This window comes from Loxodonta africana, chromosome 6 (assembly GCF_030014295.1).
Source record: "Loxodonta africana isolate mLoxAfr1 chromosome 6, mLoxAfr1.hap2, whole genome shotgun sequence".
Taxonomy (NCBI): domain Eukaryota; kingdom Metazoa; phylum Chordata; class Mammalia; order Proboscidea; family Elephantidae; genus Loxodonta; species Loxodonta africana.
In genome coordinates, this window is record NC_087347.1 from 89,117,936 (window position 1) to 89,134,772 (window position 16,837).

At 41.1% G+C, this 16,837-nt stretch overlaps 1 protein-coding gene across 7 annotated transcripts in view; it reads right to left on the reverse strand.

Moving 5' to 3' along the window:
* PKP4 (plakophilin 4) overlaps positions 1-13,512 on the reverse strand; it is a 310,497-nt gene extending 296,985 nt beyond the window's left edge. For all 7 annotated transcript variants that reach the window (XM_064287107.1, XM_023542929.2, XM_023542928.2 and 4 more), the window contains exon 1: positions 13,404-13,512. The gene's annotated coding sequence lies outside the window, so the exon portion shown is untranslated. The remainder of the gene's footprint in view (positions 1-13,403) is intronic.
* Between the last annotated feature and the right edge of the window lie 3,325 nt (positions 13,513-16,837).

Genomic DNA, 16,837 nt, shown 5'->3' on the forward strand with positions numbered 1-16,837 from the left:
TTTACTCCTGTCTTTATGGGACAGTATTTTTTTCAGGTTTATTCTATAAAAATAGAAGATGACAACTTAGAAGCAAAACTCTACTTAATACAGTTAACTTGGCAAGTGAGGTCTCCAAAATCTGATCAGCAAAACCTCATTTTAATATGGCATATTTGGCAAATGGAGTCTCCAAAAAACCTAAACGACATATACCAAAGGCTGGCACATAATAAGTGGTTAGCATATAACCACTGAACGAAAGAAGGACAAAGGAGAGGCTGCCGCCTCTTCATGTACATCTCTGTATGCCTGAATTAAGGGTTCACCTTCTTCTCCAACATCACTGGCAGATACACCCTCTACTTCTTCCTGAGTGAAGTCTACATGAAATGTTAGTTGGAGTAGAAAATATATAAGACAAGGACACTTACCTCAAGAAGCTATAATCTACTTAGATGAAATACACAACAGAAAAGCAAACCAGTAGAAATCAAGTCTCACATAAGAATATAAAAACTACCACACGGAGTTTATCTTTAAAAGCCTGAGAACAAATAAAGACATTTGGAGAGGGAGAGAACACTGCTGGCCAGAGTGGTCTGAGAAGGCCAATACAAGGGGATGGATTTTAACTAGGTCTTGGAGGACTGCAAATATTTGAGCACAGTGAAGGGGGAAGTGGGGAACATTGAGTACGCTAGTTTTCCTGATGTGGAAGGTTCAGGAAGGAAGAGTAACCAGGGTTTAAGTATGAAGGGACTTAAATGGTAGGCAGGCAAAGGAGTTGGAACAAGAAAATGCAGTGGAAATAGGGGAAGCCACTGCAGGTTAGAGACAGAAAACTCAGGTTGTAAACAAATTATTCACTCATTCACAAAGCAAGCAGCTGGTCCTCACTATGTATGTCAGGCACATTGCTAGGTGACAGAATTACAATGATGACCATGACACAGTTCTAACCTGAGCAGGGCTCAAAATATAACTAGGAAACAGACACGGAAACAACTTCAACACAATGTGACACATGCTAATAGCAGAGTTATGTGCAAAGTGATAAGAACTACAGGTGGGAAAGTTTAAATCTAAAGTGGGGTGGAGAGAGGGGTCAGGGAAGGCTTCACTAAGGAGGAGTCACTGAGTTAGACCTTGAAGAAGAAAAAGATGGGCTCATCAGACTAAGAAGGACATGTTAGGTGCCTACAGAAAAGCCTTCAGGAAATATAGAACTTGCTAGGAAGATCATAGTTCTGTGGCCTTGCCTTTAGAAACATCAGGTATACTTATATTGGCTTCAATCTGACAACTGGATCCATTATAATTACATACAATACTCTCTAATTTATATCCCTATTTTGTCCTTTATACAGTACCAAACCAAAAACCAAACCCAGTGCCGTCAAGTCAATTCCGACTCATAGCGACCCTATAGGACAGAGTAGAACTGCCCCATAGAGTTTCCAAGGAGCGCCTGGCGGATTCGAACTGCCGACCCTTTGGTTAGCAGCTGTAGCACTTAACCACTAGGCCACCAGGGTTTCCTTTATACAGTACAGCACTCAATAGACACTTTTTTGAAAGAGTATTACCTATGATGATTTACATCCTATGTAGGTGAAATTCTGAAAGAGCCAACATTAACAATTACATTTTTAAAACACACTATTGTTACTGTAAATCGAATATACCCGCTGTCTAAAACAAAACAAAGATACGACAGGGAAAATAAAATAAAAAACCTGAAGTCCAGCCACAAAGCAACTTCAAGAATTCCACTTAAAATCAATGCAGTTTTGCTAAAAATAGGACGAACTCACAGGACATAGTATCTGTAAAACATTCAACAACAAAAGACTAAAAAAATTGATTATATGGGCAAGTTTTTGTAATTTACCAAAGCTATAAATTTAACTTTTAAAAAGTATTAATTTAAATCACCAACACATCAATAATAAAGGTTGAATTACTAAGGTCTCGTGTAATTTTCTGTGCATGTTTTTAGAAAGAAAGCCTTTAAAAGTTACAATTTATTCAAATTTTATTCAAGTGATTTCCTGGGGTGGGGCGAGGACCATCAAAATGTATGAGTATTTCCAACTACACTATTAAAACCAAACACAAGTTTAGTTTATCTATTAGGCTAAAACGAGCTAGGAAATTTGCTGTTTTATTACTCTTAATACTTACATAACTTACAGTACTAATGATTGTTAGTGTTTTTTCTCTGAAAACTTCGTGTACTCTAAATTCTACTTTTGTCCTCAACTCATCAACAGAGTAGACACACCAAAAAACAGGCAATTGCCATTGAATCCATTCTGACTCATAAGGACCACATAGGGCAGAGCAGAACTGTCCCCTAGGGTTCCCAAAGAGCAGTTACTGGATCCAAATTACTGACCTTTTGGTTAGCAGCTGAATGCTTAACCACTGTATCACCAGGGCTCCCTGAGTAGACAAAGGTATTAATAATTCACAAAAGGGAGGGTCACAGGAAGTTTGCTGAAGGTCACACCAAAGCCTCATCAAGCTGGTCTTGGTGCTCAGTGGCTGCAGTATTAATAGTCGGAGAAAGATCATCACGTAAACCTATCTCATAATAGTTATTCAGACAATTAAAGTTAAAATAACTGAATCGATCTTTTAAAATATTGTAATTAGTATTTTTACTATGGAATTTGATACAAAGAATTATCTAAGTTCACAAATGCAGTTTGCAAGAGCATGAAAGGTAGGGTATTATGCAAAGAGATTATCCAAGAGTACTAGGTGACAGTATTCCAAGACTGGAATTCAAACTCATTCATTCATTTAAGGTATCTAGCACCCCTACGGGTCAAGATTAGTCCTTACCATGGAGTATGTAACTTAGGGGAGAAGAAGAACCATTTTTTCCTGTAGAAGTGATATTAATGCTTTAGTTCCACACTCCAGTTACACTGTAGAGTGGTAAATTCATGGATCCATGCAGCTTCTATGGGGAATTGTATTCAGAGTTCCAAACAAATGACTTACAAACAATATTTTGGAAGATTGATACCTGCCGATACACTGTTCATAGATTGCAGACTGACACATATTTTTCCTCTGTCCACAGCATGAGTTAGACATTTAACAGTTGAGTGGTTTACCATAGGTTCCCACATAATAGCAGTTCTTTTGATAGTCCAGTTGGGCTTTCTGTTTCCTTATTCAGTGCTTTTTTAAGCTGACTTTGCTGCTTATTCAGTCATTGACAAATTGACAATAAGTGGAAAATTTCCATCAGTGCAGCAGTCTGAAATTCAAGGTAAAATCCAATGAGACCATTTATTCTAGCAGATGTCACAATAGATTTTCAAAACATTCTTCTGTTTATTCATAACAATGGAAGGGAACATTTTCAATAACAGATAATAAGTTTGGACTTACAAAGGCACATAAATTGTATAAAGAATAAAAGAAAAGCACAAAATACAATAAACCACAAGTACTGCTTTATGAAAAGGAAAATCAGAATTTACTAAAATGGCAAGTGTTAAGGCATAAATTATAATCTCTCATAAATAACGCATGTTCACTGGGATTAATTATTTTATACAGACTGTGGTAAAGCGTTTCAAGAACTACAAAAATAAATCAAGTTCACAATTAAAACCTGATCTAAAATCACTATTCTATCGCTGGTAGGAAGCACCTCATCAGATGCAGGTTTTTCCCAAATAAAGCCAACAGTCAATCCAGACACCAGTAATGTATTAAGTAAGAAACACCTAAGAAAGCAGTATTACTAGCTAAAGCTCACCAAATACAAGATTTTGTATTAAGTCTTCCTTCCATACACTTGCAGGACAATTTTACATGTTTATTTACATAGCAAACTTTTCAAGGACAATGTTCCCAGTTCATGTGTCTTATCTTTCCCAACTAGATTGTAAAATCACAGATTCTTTAGAAACTCCCAATACCGAAACCAACAGTCTACAAAACTCCCTAGGGGAAGTCACCTTTTTGGACATAGGGCTAGTAGAATCTGATACATATTAGGGGACTAATAAATTTTGATTGAGCTGAACTAAAATGAATCACGTATCTTTTTAAGTAAGAGGTATCTGAAACAGAACACAATACCTTACACAGAATAGGACTCCAAAAGATACCTGAAGCACTGTCTTCAGTCCCCTCGCTTTGACCCCTAATGGTACCCAGGAATAAGAAGTTACTTCTAACTGGATTGGTCCTTATTGCCCACTCGGTCCAGGAAAGAGATGTCAGATAATGTGATCCACTTCATTGCAAAGTGGTTATTACTGGTTTCTATTTTACATGAGTGTTTACAATCATCATAAAGGTATGGAAACTAAAAAGCCTGTTCAAGTGTTTACTTTGATCATGACACTTAATTCATTTAATATTGCATACATTAGTGTAATCGCTTCTCTCCTTTGAAAATAATGTGCTTACTGTATTAGCAAAGGGATACCAAAACCAAACCCATTGCCACTGAGTCGATTCCAACTCGACTCACTGCAACCCAATGGGATAGAGTACAACTGCCCCATACGTTTCCAAGGAGCAGCTGGTGGATTTGAACTGCTGACCTTTTAGTTAACCACCAAGCTCTTAACCACTGCACCACCAGGGCTGTAACAAAGGGATATAACCAAACTCAATGTTTCTGAACTACTGTTTTATGGATATATACATACTAAAGTTCTATAGGGATTCTTTTTTCCCTTTGTGAGAGAGAGCGCGGTCTAGAAGAAACTCTTTTCACTAATTTTTTACAGAAGAGCACAAACCTAAATAAGAAAATCATCCTGTTAGACTCCACCACAATTTCTAAACACTGGTAGAGTTGAACAAAAAGCACCTACATTCTATAATGAGATACGAATCAATGAGTTCCTATGAACACGAAGTATTCATGGCAAAGCAACATGTTTCCCAAGGAACGGATGTCTCAGTTACTTAATTCCTCTGAGGACAAATCAAACCAGTTGGCTCAAAGGTAAGTGCGTCTTTCTCATTTTAACCAGAGTAGTCCCCTCTAACCCTTATCCTACATTTCCCTTCTGTTTGTACCCAACTTCTGGAAAATTAAATCTCAATCGGGAGTTGAGCCTCAAACGGACTGGTTCTTAACAAATGAGTCCAAGAAGGCAGGGCCGCGGCAAACTGAGAGGTAAACAGCATCGACGAAAGGAGGTGGCCATCACTCAGTCCCTGCTGATTGTTGCGTGTAGACCCCCAAGCATCCTCACTCCTTGAATACCTTACACTACTCTCACACAACAGATACTGAACCACTGATTTAGCCAGTATAGGATCACAAGGCTGTCTAGCTGTAATACTTATATTTTCAGGACCTGACAATGTCAGGTAAACAATTTCAATTTTCTCCTCTTATTCCAGACGGTAAATCGTAATAAATTATTGAAGAGAAAACAACACATTCTCGCTGAAGAGAAAAAAAAAAATAATAACTGAATGAGAAGTCTTGATATTCTTAAAGTTACGAAATATACGTACTAGAACAATTCTAGAAAGTATCTGATCCAACTCTCTCATTTGGTAGATGAGAAAACGAAAGCCCAAAGGAGTTAAATGACTTGCTCACGAGAAACACTCCTGCTTAGTGGCACAGGCAGGTCTAGAACTACAGTCTCTTGATATCTATTAAACTACTCTCTGTTGCTTTACGTTGAGTATTTTCCAAACCTTGTCCCTTCTAGTCCTTCTTGCTTTGGCACAGTTTCCTGCCAGATTTCAAATATTATTCTTTTTACGTTTGACTAATTTCAGAGAAAAAAAGACAGCTTAAAGAGCTAACTTAAGCTTCATGTTGCTCCATAAATGGTTAACACTTTAGAGGATTTTCTTCATGTCCTGACTAGCAAAAACACTATAAAATGACTACTGCTAGAATTACAGATGCAACAACAATATACATATTTAAAATGCATGTTTTACATTTTGCAGGTGTTTCCATTTTTGGCTCCTGCAATGTAATACTATCAGTCCTCACCTTTTAAGGATGATTGTTTATTAGGGAAGAAGCCTATGTTACACAGTGGTTAAGCGCTCAGCTGCTAACTAAAAGGTGGGCAGTTTGAACCCACCTGCCGCTCCCCACAGGAGAAAGATGTAGCAGTCTACTTCTGTAAAGATTACAGCCTTGGAAACCTCATGGGGCACTTCTACTCTGTTCTTTAGGGTGTTATGAGTCGGAATTGACTTGAAGCCAAAAGGAGTTTTTTTGGGGGGGCAAGGGAATTAATAAGGTAAGTTTACCCAAACCTCCTATACTTTGTTGGTTAGCACAGTTCAAGTGTTTCTAAATACTGCCTCCTTCAAGAAGTGATAACCCTCCTACTATGGATTAAATTTGTTCTTGTCCCAACCCCTCAAAAGTACGTTTAAGTCCTAGCCTTCAGTATCTGTGAACAGGACCTTGTTTCAAAATAGGGTATTTGAAAATACTATTAGCTATGTTAACATGAGATCATAACAGAGTAGGGTGGATTCTAATCTGAGTTGCTGTTGTTAGGGACCCTCGAGTCAGTTCCAACTCATAGGGACCATATGGACAATAGAATGAAACACTACCCAGTCCTGTGCCATCCTCACAATCATTGCTATGTTTGAGCCCATTGTTGCAGCAACTGTGTCAATCCATCTCATCGAGGATCTTCCTATTTTTCACTGGCCCTCTACAGTACCAAGCATGATGCCCTTCTCCAAGGAATGGTCCCTGCTGATAACATGCTTAAAGTACATAAAGCAAATCTCACTATTCTCGCTTCTAAGGAGCATTCTGGCTGTACTTCTTCCAAAGCAGGTTTGTTCGTTCTTCTGGCAGTGCATGGTATATTCAATATTCTTGCCAACACCATAACTCAAATGCATCGATTCTTCTTCAGTCTTCCTTATTCACTGTCCAGTTTTTGCATGCATATGACGCAATTAAAATACCACGGTTTTGCTTGGGTCAGGCGCACCTTTGTCCTTAAAGTGACATCTTTGCTTTTTAACACTTGAAAGAGGTCTTTTGCAGCAGATTTGTCCAGTACATCATTTGATTTCCTGACTGTTGCTTCCATGGGCTTTGATCGTGGATCCAAGTAAAATGAAATACTTGACAGCTTCAGTCTTTTCTCCATTGATCACAATGTGGCTTATTGGTCCAGCTGTAAAGATTTTTGTTTTCTTAATGTTGAGGTGCAATTCATACTGATGGTTATAGTCTTGGATCTACATCAATAAGTGCTTCAAGTCCTTTTCACTTTCAGTAAGCAAGGCTGTGCCATCTGCACATTGCATGTTGTTAATGAGTCTTCCTCCAATCCTGATGCCGCATACTTCTTCACATAGTCCAGCTTCACAGATTATTTGCTCAGCATACAGATTGAATAAGTATGGCGAAAGGATACAACCCTGACATACACCTTTCCTGAGTTTAAACCACACAGTATCCCCTTATTCTGTTCTAATGACTGCCTCTTGGTCTATGTACAAGTTCCTCAAAAGCACAACTACAGATTGCTAATGAGTCTTCTCCCAATCCTGAGGCTGCATTCTTCTTCAAATAATCCAGCTTCTTGTATTATTTGCTGAGCATACAGATGTAACAAGTATGGTGAAAGGATACAACCCTGATGCACACCTTTCCTGATTTTAAACCACATGGTATCCTCTTGTTCTGTTTGAATGACTGCCTCTTGGTCTATCTACAAGTTCCTCATGAGCATAATTAAGTGTTCTGGAATTTCCATTCTTCACAATGTTATCCATAATGTGTTATGATCCACACAGTCGAATCCCTTTGCATAGTCAATAAAGCACAGGCAAACAAAGAAAAGGCAGCCATGTGAAGACGGAATTACACTGCAGCTGCAGGCCAAGGAACACATGGGGCTACTGGAAGCCTGTAGAGACATGAAAGGATATTTCTCTAGAGTCGGAGAAAACATGGCCCTGCCAATACCTAGAATTTGGACTACTTGCCTCCAGAACTGTGAAACAATAAATTTCTATTCTTAGAAGGCACTCAATTTGTGATGCTTTGTTACAGCAGTCCCAGGAAACTAATACAGCTCCCTATATAAAAAGATCATCATGGTTAATCTTGGAGTGGGGTGGGGGTAGAGAGCAAAACGTTGAAAATGTTATGCTTTATCCCTTCCCCTCACTGCCCAAGATAATCTTTAAAAAAAAAAAAAGCTATATAAGGTGACTGTAAAGGAAGTTCAAAAGTCTCAAAAGACCAACCCCACTTACTTGTTGCTATGGATTTGGGGTAGGAGGGGACACAGGAATTGATTACGGACATGCCTTCTTAGTAAAATTTTTTTTCTTAAAAAAGACACTGATGGTTATGGGAACCTTGAGCTGAAATGTATCTTAGATTAATGTAACTAAGCCTTACATTTTTAGAAGAAGGAAGCTATAGACCAAGTGTTAAATGGTTTGTCAAGATGGTTTAGAGACAGCTCTCCTAATTTTACTGGCCCAAGGTGCGTTTCAATCTCCTTCTCCTGTTTGCAATTTAGGAAGAACTTATAATGGGTAGAACTTGAGACACTGCCTGTACAGTGTTTTCAAGGTTTATTTGTAAATAAGGCATAGGTTTCCATGAAAAACTGCATTACAAGTTCCAGCACAGGCCCCCAAAGCCTACACAGTACCCTGACAGCCCCACTTCGACTACATACTTTACCTCACTTCCACACACATCATCTTTATAACAAAAATCTACACCCACTCTAAACGTAATCTGCAACACTAGGCACCAACTTCTATATCCTATGAAAGTGGGTTCAGGGCCCTAAAAAGCGTCTTTCTGTGCCTCTCAAAGCAGACAGACGCTTGGTGGGATTCTGGGAGCAGGGAAAGGGGCAGATTAGGGAAGAGCAGGATAAACGCCCTTGGGCATTTACAACTCACTGTATTTATCTATTGCAAAAGATAACTGTAGAAGTCAAACACGCCTCGGCTGTTGAGAAAAGAGGATCACTGGTTTCCCTGGCTCCCTCCCTCCCTGCCCTTGATTTATGTGTTTTGGATTTTCAGAGCTATATGTTTCAATGTCTGCCTTGAGTGACTGGCACCCACCAAATCGCATTAATCAGTTCATAAAAAATGCTTCAAGGCAACATGATTTAATATATTTCAGACACTTTCATATTTTAATTTATATATTTTATAGTATTAAAATTTTACAGTCTAATCCATGATGAAATTCTATCATCTGCAATAAATCATTATATATGAGTCATAGTAAACTATAATGTTATCAAGACTATGAATAATAAAATGATTAGTGATATAGTCAACATTTACTGGGTTATCAAACAAAAAATAAACGTCATTTATGAAAAAAAAACAACCTAGGCCAGTGAAAAATGGAATGTCTACAGTATTTCTAAGTTTAATTGAGAAGCACCATTCTATAATACCCCCAATTTAATAATACTGAGAGCCCCCCAAATTAAAGTACTTGCATTGAATTATTAAAATGACAATTTGAGAAACATATGAATGTGTGCAACTTTTCAACATAAATCAGTAAGTAAGCTCTCTGTCACATAGGGCTTGATTCCCTTACCCTGAAAGACCCCCGATAACAGTTAGCGACCCAGCCATCACTGGGTATCAAACTGGGTAGCTAACTGCTATCATCACATATTGGCAGCATACGAAGCCCTACATCCATGTATCCTTAAGGTTTTGCTTCCTCTCTCTCTCTGTTTGCAGCTAGTTGCAGTTAGGGTTTGGCCATGAAATAGTTATTTAATTTTCCAAATATATCTAATCTACTGGTGCTAGGCTTCAGAAGAATCATTTATCCTCGCAGGAAGAGCACTACAGAGCCATTTCGCACATTGAAGGAGTAATTATCTCCCAGTATACTGAAGGCGTGAAGGCAACTTCCAAAAGTGACATACAATTCCATGGATATTTACGCCCTAGAATAACCTATACTTGATCTTCCAATTAAGAATGAAGGTACAGTATCTACTTCAGAATTAAGCAAGGTAAGGGAGTCACCTCTGACAGAAATAAAGAAAAAAAAAAGGTTACAGAGCACTCTCAAAATAATATTTCAAAAGACGTGGCTAAGGAAAAAAGGCTTACCAAATAGTTGGCATTGTCCAGGGTATGCAAATTCTCTACTTAAATCAGTCCCTGGTCAACAGCATAGAAATTTCTCACTTTAAAAACTGGCAATAACTAGATTTTAGGGATTGAGATTTCAAAAATTTTAATTTTGCCAATTTGTATAGCTCAGAAAAGAAAATTTTAATTCTGATTTAATATACACAAAGTAAATATTCAAGGTCTTACAACTGCTGAAGTTTTTATTAAACTGAGTTTGGTGGTAATTTCTTTAAATTCAAATTATGTCAGAACCACTCATAGAATTAGTTCATTCAGAATGATGTGACTCAAGCAATAATTTATATATATTTTGTGGTTGAATACCAGGTGCCCCTACTTTCTTCCTCCCTTCTCTTATGCTTTCCATCACTACCCCTGCTCTCTTATCTCCCTCAAAAAACAGTATTGGTAAGGATCAAGATAATTGGACACTAAGTTTCCCCAAATTAGAATCTTCAGTATAACATAAAAGACACCAAATGCAGTAGTACCCTCTTCTTATATAATAGTAGGGTGTGGGGTTAAGTAAGAAGGTGCTTTGGTAAAAACACAGTTTATATTATTTTCAGTTTTGGAGGATTACCAGTTTTAAAACTTCCTGTCTTCAAATATCTGTAACAAATAGGAAATAATATTAACCTACAGCAATAGGCTGGAAAGTTTTTAATGCTACGTTTCTGAGGTTTCTGAGGCAGGTAAAACTATCTGCACAGCAATCAGGTATATACAATATCTACATACTTCAACGGTTATTTCAATTTCTTATGCAGCAGAGAAACTCAATTTACTTTTCTCTTCTAATCTTCAAATCAAATCAAATAAGCAACTGTTAAATACTACTGTAATATGATATTGTTACATAATAAAAGTTTCCTGTTGGCATTTACAAGTACTTCCCAATATCCTCCATAATGTTACTGGATACAAATTAAGTCTCCAAATTAGAAGGTCCACTGATTATCAACATACCTGAAAAACAATGTAGCAGCCAAAAAACACAACCCTTCTCCATGCAAAGTATATTTTCTATTTTCCTTCCTCTTGGGTCCTTTATTGAAAAGCTCTCATCACATAATTTACAGTCCCGTTGATTCACACAAAGTAGGTGTTAGAAGACAGCTGATTTGTTGGGCAACTGACTTACTATTTTCCTGAATGTGATGCAAAATAACCCAGTGCAGAAAAACATAGTATACTCAACCTCCAAAGCAAACTGTGTCAAACAAAATCACATCTAGTATGCTTCTCCAGAAACACTTACGTTGGACATCTGCCCTTCCCCTTATCATGCTGCCATTTTCCATAATTGTTTCTCAGGCACCAGAAATGAAGATTCTTCTACATCAATATATACTGCATTCAAAAAGATAAGCACTTACAATTTCCTTTCTAAAATACGAGAATCTGAGACAATTCTAGAGATGCATCTTCTGCCAAGATTTTGCTTTTCTGCATTAAGGAAAATGAAATTTGACCAAAAATGCACACTATTATCAATTTTACACATAAATGTATTACCCTTCTTTAAAAGTTGTAGGGCTGTACTTAGTCTTCTGTCAAACCCTAACAAGCAGAGAAATAACTGCGATCGCCACTAACACAAATTGTATCTTGAACTGGATATGATTGTGGTGTCCCTGTGTTACCTCCCCCGTGTAACTGACACACCCGAATTTAACTGTACCAGACAGTTCTATCTGTCCCATCGCTGCCCAAACACTGCCTCTCTGTTTCTATTCATTATGCATTATACGGGGTCTAAACACAGCTCAGTATGGGAAGGAAAAAAAATTAAATTTCTTATGACAGCAAAGTGATGCATACAAGATCTCTCTTACAGTACATGCTCGTCCATGAGTATTAACATACATTTTTTGATAGAGCTAAAATATATTGGCTGCAACCTCATCACTCTTAAGAATCTTTGGCCCCCTTGTTCCTGCAGGTTTTCAGAAAATTCTCGTAAAAAGCAGGCACTATCCAAACCTTGGAAACCAAACTTGGAGAAAGCCTCGTGCAATGATCACTAACCTTGGCTACGCCACCATCGGACCCAAATTCACAGTCCTAGAGACCCATACAGCAAAAAACCCAAACGAAGGGCTAGCTAGAGCCCAGCAGAACGGCCGCGCTTCACCCCCACCGCTCCCTCTGCCGCATGGGGCGAGGCGAGGAAAAGAAAGGAGTAGAGCGAGGCTCACCAGCTCCGAAGATGCTCCGGTGACCTCTGGCTGCACAGCAAGAGCTGGGCCGGTAAGGCGCTAGTGCAGCCTTGCAGGCGCGGCGGGCTGTGTGGACTCTGCCCCTGGTGCATTCCTCGCATTCCTGCACAATCTGTCGCCAGCCGAAGAGCCGGCGGCGCGCGTCCCCCCCGGACACACACACCTGCCTATTGCTGCGCCCCGAGCGGCCACGGCCGCCACGGCGCCTCCACTGCCGCTGCTCGCTGTTTGTCGCACTCCGCCAACACGCAGCCAAATCCCCGCTCCGCTGCCCGCCCCCTCGCTCCCCAGGCAGGGTGAACGGGGAGAGGGCCGGGCTGCCCGAGCGGCGGGCAGAGACACCCGAACTGCTAGGAGGGTGTCGCAGCTCAGCTTCAACTCCTGGCAGGGAGAGGAGGAAGCAGTAAGGCAGGAGGCTAGCCGGGGAGGCTCAGGACTGAGAACCGGGAGGGGTGGAGCGTGAGGATGCGCGGCGAGCGGAGAGGGGCGCACTGGACCGAAGGGTTTGGGGGGCACAGGAGTATGGGACTAGGGGGCAAACAGGAGACGGTGGAGGCAGCAGGGGCATAGGGTGAGAGGAGGGGGCCAGGGCGGGCAGACGGCCCCGAGGGCTGAGGAAAGCGGGCGCCCTGGGGTGCTGGGGGTGCAGGGCGGCGTACCAGGCGGGCAGGAACGGGGAAGTCGCCGGACATGCGTCCAGAAAAGCTCGGCATGGTGCTCAAGTTCGGGGCAGGGGGCTCTGGGTCCGAAAAAGCCAAAGTGGGGAGGGGTCGCGCGGCGTGTAGGGTAGACCCGGGGAGAGTAATCGCCGGGAAAAGCAAATGGAGGGTGAAACTTGCGCGCCTGCCGGGGGGAGGGGAGCAGGCAGGCGAGTGCGGGCACGAACATGAGGCGGGGCAGGAAAGCCGAGGCGGCCGCGCGGCGGTGGGGACGGAGTAACGGGAGGGAGGCGCCCGCCCCTCCGCGCCCCTCACAGGCAGGTCCGGCTCCGGCGCGTGGGGGCGAGAGCCGGGGTCTCGCGGGCAGTTGTCTCCGCGCCCTCCCGCCAGCCCGCGTACTTACTTTCCAGGTTAGGCAGCGGCCGTCGTCGCTCCGGGAACCAGGGACATCGGCACCGAGGGGTCGCCGCTGCGGCACCCGAAAAATTAAGAAAGTGCCGCGGCCGAGGGGCCGCCCGCCCCTCCCGCCCCCTCCCCGGAGCGGCTCTCCCACCACCCCGGCGGCGGCGGTGGCCAACCTGCCCCGCTACCCCGTGCCCATGCTGCCGCCTCCGCGGCCGGCGTTGACGCGGACTCAGCCCCGGAGCCCCCTCTGCTGCCCAGAGGCTGCTGCCGCCCGCCCAGCCGCCAGCCCGCCTGCCCAGCCAGCCCCGGGCTCCCGGGAACGTCAGCACGCCGCCGTCTCAGGACCAGCTCCCCGTCAGCCCCATTGGTCGGAAGGAGAGGCCTAGCCCTCCCCATTGGCCTGGCCCTTATATTGAACGGGCCAATGGGAACCGCGGTTTCAGGTCGCCATAGAGACCGATGCTATGAAGACGGAGAGGGCCTGGACAAAGTGGGAAAGGGGATGAAGGAAGGTGTCTCCGGTCTCTGGCGCCGGAGGGGTAGGGGGAGAAAAATGCAAGGGAATTCCCCGGTCCTGGCTCTGAAATTTGTGGAAGGTGCTGCTTTGCTCTCGTGTCAACCCCAGCGGTGCATGGTAGGGTTTGTCTCCGGCGTCAAAGGCAGGAGCAACTAAATCTCTATTGGTATCGCTGACGGTGAAACTCAAGAGCAGGCGTTTCACTTCTCCTGGGTTTGGGAGGCCCTGAGGTTGTGCCCTCTGACCTTTGACTTGTGTGCAGCTTCTGCTTTTTCTCCAGGTAAGTTTGTACCCCATCCCTTAAAAAGCATCTTCCTGCTGATATCACTGATCCACCTGAATTCCACTTATGCTTGTTCTTCCCAACCACTCCTCCTTTCCTGGGGCCAATCTTCCCTCAGAATTTTGAGTCTTCAAACTTACAGTGCTACGCAAAGGAGACTCGAAGAGAATTTACTTTGGATAATAGTTAGATAAGGTAACAGGATGATGGATTGGAGGGTGGATACCAAAGGATCAGTACATGAGAAAGTGTGTTCTCTGCTTCCCAAATGTAAACCTCTCATCTTCCCCATTGAAGGATTTTTTTTTTTCTTTCTTTTTTGAAGGATTTTTACTAAACATCAGTCTGTGTGTGCATTCTGCACTATAAGCTTGACAGGTGTGTACTTTTTCCCCCAAGAGGTTACAGCAGGGAAAAGAAAGACGCAGGTGACAGAGTCAATCCTTCCTGCCTTCTGATGATTTCACACGAGTTTAAAGGAAATAGATTACAGTTGATGGATTTCATTTTCTGGCTTTTTTCCAGGTTACCTCTCTATTTGGTTAAAAAAAAAAAAAAAAGCCGAAGCATGGAAGCAGTACACACAAAAATCTTGAGCTTTAGTACTGAATTCTCTACTTCTTTCATTTAAAGTCAGTTTGTACTAGTATGTCAATACTAGCTGGGTTTTATTTGTTTGTAAATAACTTCATAGATAACACCTGTTAAAGATGGGACTTCGTTAATCTATCAGTCTTTTAAGCATTATGTTGCTGTAGGACATAGCTACTGATGTTCTTAGGATCCTTCATTTGGTCATTTTGCCATTTTTATATTAATCTTTTAAGTAACAAGATTTAGTAAAATATTCATGTTACTGCCTCTCATGTTGGAGGGACCATACTATGTGAAAATGCTGATAGGCTTGTAGAAATTACAAATACTGTGTTGAAAGGAACAGATTAATGTGTGTACAAGCTACATATGTCTCACTACTCCCCTGAATTTTAACCTGGATTATATGGTTTGCTATTGGTTTTTATCTTACTGTAACTGAAGATTACAAAAATAGACTAAGAAAAGTTAACATAGTGCCTTGTCTGGAAAAAGAAAAAAATCTCTCCACAATTTGTAGTTAAATGTGAACTTATTTGACAGTCCTTTGCAGGGTTGGGCTGTGGAATGAAATAGCTGAACTCTTCCCTGAACTTTCTAGAATTGGGAAGGGAACAGCAGGGACTAGGAAGTGCTGTCTCATGCCATCATGGAAATTAGCTCTTCATGCTTTTGAATTCTTCTGGATATTCTTGTGTGCTTGTTGGATCATAAAAAAATTAAAATGCAAACTTTTGTAAATGAGATACATTCTGATAACTGATGGAATACAAATTATTTTTGTTTTTTTATCTTAATAACTGAATGGAAGATGTGTCTAATGCAAATAAAAATACAGGTATCCTCTTTTCTCATGACTTAGGTGAGCGTAGAAAGAAGAAACAAAGTAGTTAATTGAACTTTTACTCCAATAATTATTTTTGAATTTTTCTCAGATAACCTGTTCGATGAGTATTTTGATATTGTGTATTTTATTGTGTAATGATTAAAATGTTAATTAAATCCACCATTAATAATGTCCCCTGAAGTAAGTTGTCAGTCAACATTAATTTTTTCTTGATACTTGGTTGAATTTTTTTTTTTTTTAACATGCTCTTGAACTACCAAGCATTGCTGAATAAGGTTAAGAAATCACTTGATTCCACTAAAAGTTCATACCATCCAGACTTAGATTGTCCCTCACTAATTCTCAAATCACTTTCACTGTAGTAAGGTGACTTCCTATACATTACCCAGGGCACTTCTACAAAACCTGGCCTGTTTTTGTACTCCCCAAGCCCCCACTGTACTAGGCCTTCCACCAATGATCTTTTTCATATTGCTGCTCTTAGATTCTATACAGTAAATTTTCAACTCGTAGTGACCCAATGTGACAGATTAGAACTGCCCCATAGTATTATCTAGGCTGTAATCATCATTATGAGAGCAGATTGCCAGGTCTTTCTCCTACAGAGCTGCTGGGTGGGTTTGAACCGCTAATGTTTCAATTAGCAGGCGAATACTTAACCATTTATGCCATCAGGAATCCTTTTTCATACTTGATTGAAATTATTGTTTTAACTTTCCTTAACCTCAGTCTTAATTTTCACACATTTTATAGTCACCTCCTTCCCTCCTAGCTCAGAGAAGGGTAGATGTACCCTTCTCCTCCAAGGTCATACTCCACTTCTGCTCCTAAACATAGGTCATTCTCCCTCTTTCAAGATTTTGATCCATTGAGTATAATTTCTCTCTTAGATCATGTGTTACACCTTCTCCTCCAAATTTTTCTTCCTGAGCCTTACAAATATGTGACCTTTTGTAAAACCACCTTCCTTCTATCCTAGCTCTGTCTTCATCTACTGGCCTTTCCTTTCACCAAAAAGCAGTCTGAAAAGAATTTCTTGAAACTTTTACTCTTTCAACCCACAATGTAATTTTGGCCTTTGAATACAACTCAAATGATTCTGTAGATTGGGCTCTTTCTCCTCAAAGTTCTAGCTCATTTTTCCAATAATGTTATCACCTACAAAAATGCTCTTTGCTTGAAAGTTGCAAC